Source organism: Silene latifolia, chromosome X (genome assembly GCF_048544455.1).
Source record: "Silene latifolia isolate original U9 population chromosome X, ASM4854445v1, whole genome shotgun sequence".
Taxonomy (NCBI): Eukaryota; Viridiplantae; Streptophyta; class Magnoliopsida; order Caryophyllales; family Caryophyllaceae; genus Silene; species Silene latifolia.
The window spans coordinates 40,689,010-40,698,829 of NC_133537.1; the positions used below are offsets into that span (position 1 = coordinate 40,689,010).

The following is a 9,820-nucleotide window of genomic DNA, read 5'->3' on the forward strand; positions in this document are numbered from 1 at the left end:
ATCATGTCTGCCAAAAACTATATAGCAAAAACAAATAATCATCATAAACCAAAACAATTCCCATTTACATTTTAACTTAATTCTCATTAAATTAAAACATCTACAAATTTATCATATTATCATCTTAACTAATTAAAACAACAATATGAATAAATCAAAATGGAAACAAGAACAACAAAATAAAACAAAACTCACGGCTGGAAAAAAAAAAATTTCATTCGGCAAATTTTTTTTTTTTTTTCAAAACAGCCGCAACCCTTTTTTTTTCTTCTTCAAATTTGTTTAAATCCATTTATGAAAATCATATAAAATAATTTCGTGGTCTTGGCTCTGATACCACTTGTGGGAAATATCGGTATACTTCCTTTAAGATTATTCGGATTATAACGAAATTATAATTATGAAAAACTAGTCATAAACGAATTTACATAAACAAAAGAGTAGAGATTTAGAATTAACCTTTAGTCGTAGCAAATTCGGCCTAAGAATAATATCGAAATCGATATTCTCCTAATCGTTGCACCCAAAATGTGATGAGAAATGCCTCTTTTCTTTGCTAGAACAAGATCCCCAATTTTTGTGAATTTTTAGGGTTTTTGTGTGATGATTAGAAATAGGTCAAAAGATTAGTACAAAAATGATCTCCCTTCTACCCTATTATAACCGAAAAAGGGAGAGAAAAATGGGAGATATTTTTTTTTCTTCTTTTCTTGTTTTGACCGAGTGAACAAACCAAACAAATAAGGATATAATCTTCTTATTTTTGGTTGTTGTCTAAAATGTATATAATGTGTATTATTTATCAATTATCATTAATGTCGTCATATATTAATAAGTCTATCCACAACAGCTTGTAGTCCATTTATTAATACCGGTCTGTCAACATTTATTATGACAATTTCGTATAATATATACATTAACTATAAATAAAACATATTTATAATTAGCTAATTAAATATAACTGGTTACGTTTAATTACAAATTAACATCTTAATTCGTTTAAGCTAACATTATATACATTTATTAAATATAACAGTTTATATTCAATTTACGAATTTAACAATTAATTCGTCTCAGCTGGTATTATTTAATTGAATTAAATAATCGTTTCATCATCACATTGACTAACTGTTTAGTCAAATACATAGACTAACATTTTATTTAGGCATCAATGTGATTATATTTTCATACAATCACATCTCTCAAACACATCCTTTAGGTGTGACTTTTAGGGACCAGTTGATCACCGCCATCAGTATGATAATAACGTCAAACTTCTAGCAAGCCAACCGTTATTAAGTAAACGTTAATCAACTGATAAAATACGAAGTATACCCTTGTGAACCTATAAGAGATTTATATATGTTATCACACTAACTGTGGAGGACACAAGCTCCAACACTCAATTCATGGCTCCCCTAAATCCTAGCAAAAAGGGGTTTAGCTACTCATAACGAAATTTACAATAATAATTGAATTAAACAATAAAGAGAAGGATTCATAATGAAATTAATTAGGAGATTAAATAGTACAAATTAAACTAATAATAAGAAAAGAGAAATATATAAAATTAACAAAGAAGAATTAAGAGAAAAGAGTAATTAAAATTACCGATTGAAATCGAGTATGAGCAATAGAGAAAGAGGGAGAAATTTATTCTATATTTAAAAAGTTTGAGAGAAGAGAAAAACGTCAAGAAAAGTTTTTACTCGAATAAGAGATGATAAGATAACGTAATAAAAATGTTTTTAGAGCCTTTTATACTAAGCCCAAAAGAAGGAACTAAAACAACGTTTAAACCATCAAAAACGTGCAGCATGCCTATCAAGAAAGGAACTTGGTCGATTGACTTGTAGCTTAAGGTCGATCGAGTTCTAGCATATGGTTGATCGACTTCAGCACACATCCTTCCAATTGCGAGCTGTTGTGTCGTTTCAATGTTGCCCAAGTCATTTGTCTCCATGTTTGGTCGATCGACATTGAGGAAGTGTCGATAGACTTGTTTAATATGTCAATATACAATGATTCAAAACCCTTCAAATCCATGTCACTATGTCGAGTAAAATGGGGAGATGTCGATTGAGATAAAGCTTAGGTCGATAGACAAGGCATAAAATAACGATAGACAAGGAGCGAAATCTTCGTTCCTCGCTTGTTAAAATTCCTCTAGCTTCCCTATTTAGCATTATCGAACGGATTTGGCTTCCAAATGCATAAATGCGCCTCAATCTTCAAAGGACGCGAAACACACCCAAAATAGCAAATGCGGGAGGAAATAAAGCGAAATCGACAAGTAAGCTCATAGAAATGCGTGCCAAACATGTAAATAAATACATCTAAAAGGCACGCATCAATTATCGTTAAAATTGACTCCAAAACAACATACTTCTATAATAATAAAATAGTTTTATAGCCCACATCGACTTTCTAGCACAGGGCCTCCCAAAAATCTGAGATGCCCATGCTCATTAAGCCAGAAGCAAAACCCGTAAAATAAAAGTTGTGCATCGCATGCGCTCCGAATGCGTATTGAAAATCAAAGAGGTGGTCGACAAACAATTCAAGGCCGAGTTCATCAAGTTAGATCCTAGAACTTTTATATTTGAATGAATGCTTTGTAATACTCAGTATTTCTGATATGAGGCACTCGGTCGAGTGGAGAGGATACTCGGCCGAGTAAGTGTTACATGGGCGAGTACGGCTGACCGAGTATGAGTTTGGAGTTGAGGGTAGTTTCTGATCTGCGTTAGTCGGTCAAGTATGCTGGACACATCCAATCATTAAAGCACACAAAATCAAGTAATGGATGCATCTACAAAAAGAATAGCCACTTTCCTCATCTAAGTGGCGGAAATTATCTACAAGGGAAGCAATTCAAGGGTACACACTCCTTCACAGATGCAATTTCTTCAAACTACTAAGCCTAGAAGGATACTAATAAATCACCTCCAAGTTGTGTCAAGCTAGGGTACCTTTCTCCTCAATCGTTAAATGTTTTTGTCAAGAATAGACTCCCTACGGCGTTAGAAACACTGGAGAATCGCGGAATTCCCCCTCTTGTCTAGACAAGAAGAAGGGTCGCCCCCTCTCTACCATGCACAAAAGTGGATAAGATGGATAAAGGGATCAATAGTATTTGAGTTTCATGTGGGAGTTTGCTTTTGTTGTTTGTTTTTCCCCCCAATTTCTTGTGGCATATAACATTTGAGAACACTTTCTTTTTGCCATTTCTTTTGATTTTTGGCTTTTCAATACTTGACAACTTTTCAACTTTTTGCATTTTCTTTTGAACATTTTCAAAGTCACCCCAATTAGTAACGAGGGTGCCTTATATTTGAAGCATAGGAGTTTTCATTTTTGTTACTCCTCTTTTCTTTTTGATGCAATTTGCAAACTTGTTCAATTTCTTTTCATTTCATTTCTTGAACTCAAATTTTGAACAATTTTTGTGCCCATTCCCTTTGATGACAAAATGTATGGTAGAACGTGGATGAATGATGGTTGCATGGTTTCAAGGGTCACCTTGGAATAAATGGTAGCCAAGGAGTTATCACACCACAAGGTATTCTTGACTAGGCCTTAATCCATGGGTCAAAGGATACTAGCATGACACATCCTAGGGTGTTTTACAAGTATTCTAACAAGCAAAGTCTTAAGAAGAAAAAGCATCTACTAGGGTCTATATACACTTGTCAAGTTTCCCAAGTAGACGGTTTCACAAAATTTTTCCAACATGCAAACTACATGCCATGATGCAACTAACATTTATACATCCTAATACATATGCTTCTACCAACTAATATGCCAAATAATCTAAATGAAATCCTAAATTCACATTGTTTTTACCGCATCAATCAAAATAAAGCCACATAGTCATTAACATAAAGAGGAAAAAGGAGATTAGAAAGATCATACCATGCGGTCTTCAATATCCTCATGTCTCGGATGTGGCGTAGTCAATCGATGTGAACAAGGGTAAACAAACACAATATATACAAAACAATATATACAAGACTACACTAAAAATGAAATGAACATGTTTTTTATTTTTTTAATTTTTCAATTTTTTGGATTTTTCGAAATTTTTTGATTTTTTTGGATTTTGAATAAATGTCAAGTTAGAATTTCCCATCCCCACACTAGTATGGGCATTGTCCTCAATGGCCAATACGATAGGAAATTATGCAAATATGATGCATGATTTCTAAACTAAATACAAACTATACTAAGCTACACTACATGATGCATGTGTTTTTGTTATGGCGGATAGCATAATTTAAATTAGCTCCCGATGCATATGCATGGACTTCCCCAAACCAAAATAGACATTATTTCTAACGTCTTGAATTTTGGGGTAGTTCATGCACATGGAATGCAATGCATGAAGCTACAAATTGTCATTTTGGATTTTACAAGTGGAAACAATAAAAAGAACACCTTAATGAAGCCAAGGTGTTAGTCCTCCATGTTGCTAGGACTCCACAAACAAATGATCAAAATAAAGAAAATAAAAGAAGTAGACAAACCATAAGAGGGGTGAAAGAATGTAGGAGCCTCCAAGGTTTGCTAATCCTCCATCATATCATCATTATCATCATCTTCCTCCATATATGTGGAATCATCTCCACTCCCGCTTTCACTTCCTTGCTCTTCCGCACTTTCCTCTTCCTCTTCTTGAGCTTCTTCTTCTTCACCTTCTTCATCAACATCCTCATCATAAACATTCTCCTCTCCACCCGGTCTTCCACCACTAGAGGTGCTAGGAAAGAAAACTTCCCTATCCGCCCAACTAGGCAAAGGACATGATGGATCAAGAAGTCCTTGCCTAGCTAGATGTAGGAGGGGCGGATATTGGGCCTTGTAAGCATCCACTCTATCATTGTAAGCTTGCTTGTGCATTTCCTATATGAGTAGAGTCATGTAGTCATTTCCTACCTCGACATCCTTGGGTTTGAACTCGTGATACTCAAATGGGTAGGGTGGTGTGATAATGGAGGAGGAGGGCTCGTCAATCTCGCCTCTTTGTTGTTGAATAATGTACTCGATCTCCTCGGAGAGTGGAAGAAGGTAGTTCGGTCGGTGAACACTCAATCGGCAAATCTTTGAAGGCAAGGTGAAGGATCTAGCTTCATTGGTTAACCACCCATATTTGGTGTCAAGAGAATCATGCTTGACCCACTTAAACTTGTGAATCATGGTGTCCATATCAATGAGATGGTCTCCTTTAACCGCCACATAAGTGTTGTCTTTGTTGAAATTTGGGTTAAAGTGCTTGGCCAAATGGGTAACTAGTACTCCATTTACAATAAAAGTGGTGCCCTCTTTACCACAATCGACATTAAGCCATCGTTCAACCAAAAGTCTTAGAGCATTATATGGCTTAGTGAATTCCCTTCCTATGTTCAAGGCCGGCTCAAGAAGAACACAATCGAGCTTGGTAAGATGATTAGTGCCATTTCTTGCTGTCAAAGTATTCCCAATGACCTTATGCCACACTCTAATGCCCGGATGGTGGACTAATAGAGCACGACAATCATGAAAGCGCACAAATTTCTTTCCGGAAATTGCCTCCCAAAGAGGAGCGGGGTCATACTTGTCGGGGATCTTTGTATATTTCGGAGTATCTCTAAGGCCTAAAATCTTACTCAATTCGCCATAAGTGATGCGTCTATCAACATTTGCAAGACGAAACTCGATGTGGGTTCTAGTCTCCACCGTTATGACTTTCAAGGAACTCAAAAATTCCAAGGTGAGGGAGGGGTATGTCAATTCTTTCATGGTAAACAATTTACCCAATCCCATAGCCTCAATGAAGGTTTTGGTTTGTTCAAGAACACCTAACTTTGTCAAGGCATCTTCACAAATAAATTTTGTAGGCATAATGGTCTTCTTAGCAAAGAGAACAAATTTATCTCTATGAGAGTCGGAAATGAAAATTACCTCCGGATAATTGGATAATTGCTCAATGACCGGAGTTGTTGATGTTGTAGCTTCCATAGGGGGACCTTGTTGAACCTCCAACCTTGCCTCATGGACTACCAATGCCTTTGACAATTGTTTTGCTTGAAGAGCTTGTTGCCTTTTTGAAACTGTCTTCTTTGGGGGTGCCTTGTTACCTCCTTTAGTTCTTGCCATTCTTGATTACACCAAAGAAAGATTGAAATCTCCAATTTTTATTTATGCCCAGATCAATTTAAAATGAAATAATGTTGCTTTGTATCTCAAAAATCGACTCAAAAGTTGAAGATTTTGGTGTTTGAATCAATTGTTGTTGTAAAAGGAGTGATTAATTTTTGTTGTGAGGAAGTTTGGATTTGATTTTGTTGAATTTGGTTGAGGAAATTTGGTTTTGTTGATGTAGAGGATGAGGGTTTTTGGGGTTTTTGGGTGTTGGGTAGTGTTTGAATGTAGAAGAAATGAAAATGAATGAGGGAAGAGGGTTTAAAAGACCCGTTATGTTTGAAATAGCAGGGAAGACGAGCGGATCAAGGGTTGGGACGAGCGGATTCTCCGTGTTTTGTCTGAGGAAAAGACGTTATAGGACGAGCGTCTTTCAGCAAAGACGAGCGGATTTTTGAATTTGGGACGAGCGTCTTCCTGGACGGACGCTCGGATTCTGTTACAGGGAGAAACTTTAAAATTCACAGCAGAAAGACAAGCATCTTTCCTGCAAGACGAGCGTCCAGAATTAGACGAGCGGATTCTCAATTGAGACGCTCGGATTCTGTGACAGACCAGTTTTTTGAACTCTGCAGCTCTGCCAGACGAGCGGATTGCATCTTAGATGCTCGGATTCCTTGACGACGAGCGGATTCCCTTTTGGCCGCTCGGATTCTTCCTTGTCCACAGGATTCAGGTCCATCCGTGGGTACAGCATAACTTGTATCATTCTCATTCTTCAATTCTCGTGTCCTTCATTGTAGGGGCACTACAAAGGCATGAATAGCCTAGGCAATTGCGATCCCTACACTAAGTCAAAGCACTACACATTAATGAAATCATAAGTCCCTCCCTCATTTCTCTCAAAATGATGAATATCTTGATCAAGGCACAAAAATATAAATCCAAAAATGACAAAGAATGCAATGTAAAAATTGAAACGCAAGTTAGGGAGTTAGAATATTTACAAATGGTGGTTTAGGGAGGACTCCACCAAACTCTCATCCAATGTGAGATGTCAAGGGGGCATGTTCAAGGTGTTGTTGATGTTACTCAACACCTTGAAAAAGTAGTCAAAAGCTTGTTCATTGTCATGATAAAGGTCTTCAATAGATTTTTGCATTTGTTGTTCTCCGTGATGGTCTTGGTTCATAGCATTACCAATGTAGAGATTGAATATCCCTTCAAACTCATCATCCCAAAGATCGCAAACTTCGTATACTTGATCGTTAAAAATTTCTTGAGTTGATAGAGACAACTCTCCTTCTTTCTTGTTTTGGCCAATGAGGCTATCCTCTTCACTTGTCATGGGTGAGATTTTCAAGCTCTCATTGTTGCTATTTCCTTGCTGTTTTGATGGAGCATCATCAACTTTCTTTTTCCATTGGAATTCCGACTTCTTCATATCATCCTTCCGGCTATAGTGATCAACCATAAAGCATGGTTCATGCAATCGGGGAGCTCTCATGGTCTTGTCAAGATTGAAAGTTATGGTCTCGTCTCCCACTTCTAGAGTAAGCTCTCCGTGCTTCACATATATCACCGCACCCGCGGTGTGCAAGAAAGGTCAACCTAGGATGATCGGAATATTGGAGTCTTCTTCCATGTCAACAATGACAAAGTCCACCGGGATGAAGAATTTGCCAATTCTCACGAGAACATCTTCCCATATCCCTAACGGTGTCTTCGTTGATCTATCGGTCATTTGGAGTGTGATGTTGGTACATTTAAGTTCTCCCATCCCTAGTCTTTTACTAACCGAATATGGCATAACACTCACGCTTGCTCCTAGATCACACAAAGCCTTGTTGATCGTGGTGTCGCCAATGGTACACGGTATCGAGAAGCTTCCCGGATCTTTAAGTTTCGGAGGTGAACTCCCTTGAAGGATTGAACTACTCACCTTAGTGATGGCGATAGTTTCAAGCTTCTGGATCGACTTCTTTTTCGTAAGAATGTCCTTCATGTACTTTGCATAGGCCGGTACGTGATTGATTAATTCCGTGAAAGGAATCGAGACTTCCAAATTCTTCACAATTTCCATGAATTTTACAAGTTGGTCATCAAACTTAGGTTTAGCTTGACGACTTGCGAATGGAAGTCTAAACACAATGGGTTCCTTCTCCTTGGCCTTTTCTTCGCTTTTCTTTGAAACTTCTTCTTTAGTTGGTTCATCTTCCTTAGAGTTTTGCACAACTTCTTCTTTGTCACTAGCTTCCACTACTTTATCCTTAACTTGCTTCTTTGGTCCTTCATATCTCGTACCACTCCTCAAGTGAATGGCACTAACCGTTTCATGTCTTGGGGGGTTACTTTGAGGTGGTAATTGCCCCTTTTGTCTTTGAGAGTTTGAAGATACTAGTTGGGTCAATTGAGTTTCCAACATTTTTGTGTGGGCTAGGATGTTGTTGATGGTGATGTTTTTTGCTTGGCTATCTTTTTGCATTTGAGTGAAAAATTCTTGTTGATTCTTTTGCATTTGGAGGACCGCTTTTTGAACATCAAAACCTTGGTCATTTTGTTGATTGTATGGAGTTTGACTTTGGTAACCTTGGTTTTGGTTGAAAAAGGGTCTTTGATTTTGGTTTCTCATGGGAGGTGGGGTGTATGTTTGTTGAGGGTTTTGAACATTTTGTCTTTTGTATGAGAGATTTGGGTGGAATTTGGTGTTTTCATTGTAATAATTGGAATATGGGGTACCACTCATGTATGCTCGAAAAGCATTCACTTGTTCATTTGTTCCCCTACATTCACTTTGGTCATGTCCCAAAAGTCCACAATTCTCACATATCCCACTTGGGATTGATGAAGATGCTACCATGGCATTAACATGATGCTTTGGTGATTTTGAGGCTTCTTCAAGCTTAGCCATAGCCTTCTCAAACTTCAAGTTGATGGTATCAATATGAGCACTAAGTTGAGCACCTAATTGAGAAATAGAGTCCACTTCATGCTTTTCTCCTCTAGTAGCCTTGCGAGATCTACTATATTGTGAATTATGGACCGCCATTTCCTCAATCTTGTTCCAAGTTTGATTATCGTCAACTTCGGTGAACATACCATTTGATCCCATGTTGAGAATGTTTCTTGAATTTTCATAAAGACCATTCCAAAATTGTTGTACCAAGAACCACTCGCTGAGTCCATGATGAGGACATGAGCGATAAATTCCTTTGAATTGCTCCCAAGCTTCATACAAAGATTCTTCATCCCTTTGCTTAAAACCCGTAATTTGAGCTCTTAGCATATTAGTCTTTTCCGGAGGGTAGAATTTTTTGTAGAAAGCTAGAGCCAACTTCTTCCAAGAGTCAATTCCAAGAGTAGTTTTATCAAGGCTTTTCAACCATTGTTTTGCGGTGCCAATTAGAGAAAAGGGGAATAAGACCCATCGAATTTGATCTTGAGTCACACCGGTTTGTGAAATCGCATCACAATAGTCACAAAAAGTCTCCATGTGAGAGTGAGGGTCTTCACTAGGCATTCCCCCAAATTGGCTTCTTTTGACTAATTGGATAAATGCGGATTTAGCAATGAAATTTCCAGTTAAGTGTTGTGGTGTGGGAGTACCATTAGGTAGGTTCTCCTCGGTTGGTACGGAATGTGATGAAAACTTAGGCATTGTGGGTTGATTTTGTGATTGATTTTGTGTTGGATTCTCCTC

General features: G+C 37.6%; 1 non-coding gene across 1 annotated transcript; it reads left to right on the forward strand.

Moving 5' to 3' along the window:
- Positions 1–9,299: 9,299 nt before the first annotated feature.
- LOC141624134 (small nucleolar RNA R71) lies at positions 9,300–9,406 on the forward strand. The gene has a single exon (XR_012533945.1). It is a non-coding gene; the product is annotated as a small nucleolar RNA R71 (small nucleolar RNA).
- The last annotated feature ends 414 nt before the right edge of the window (positions 9,407–9,820 follow it).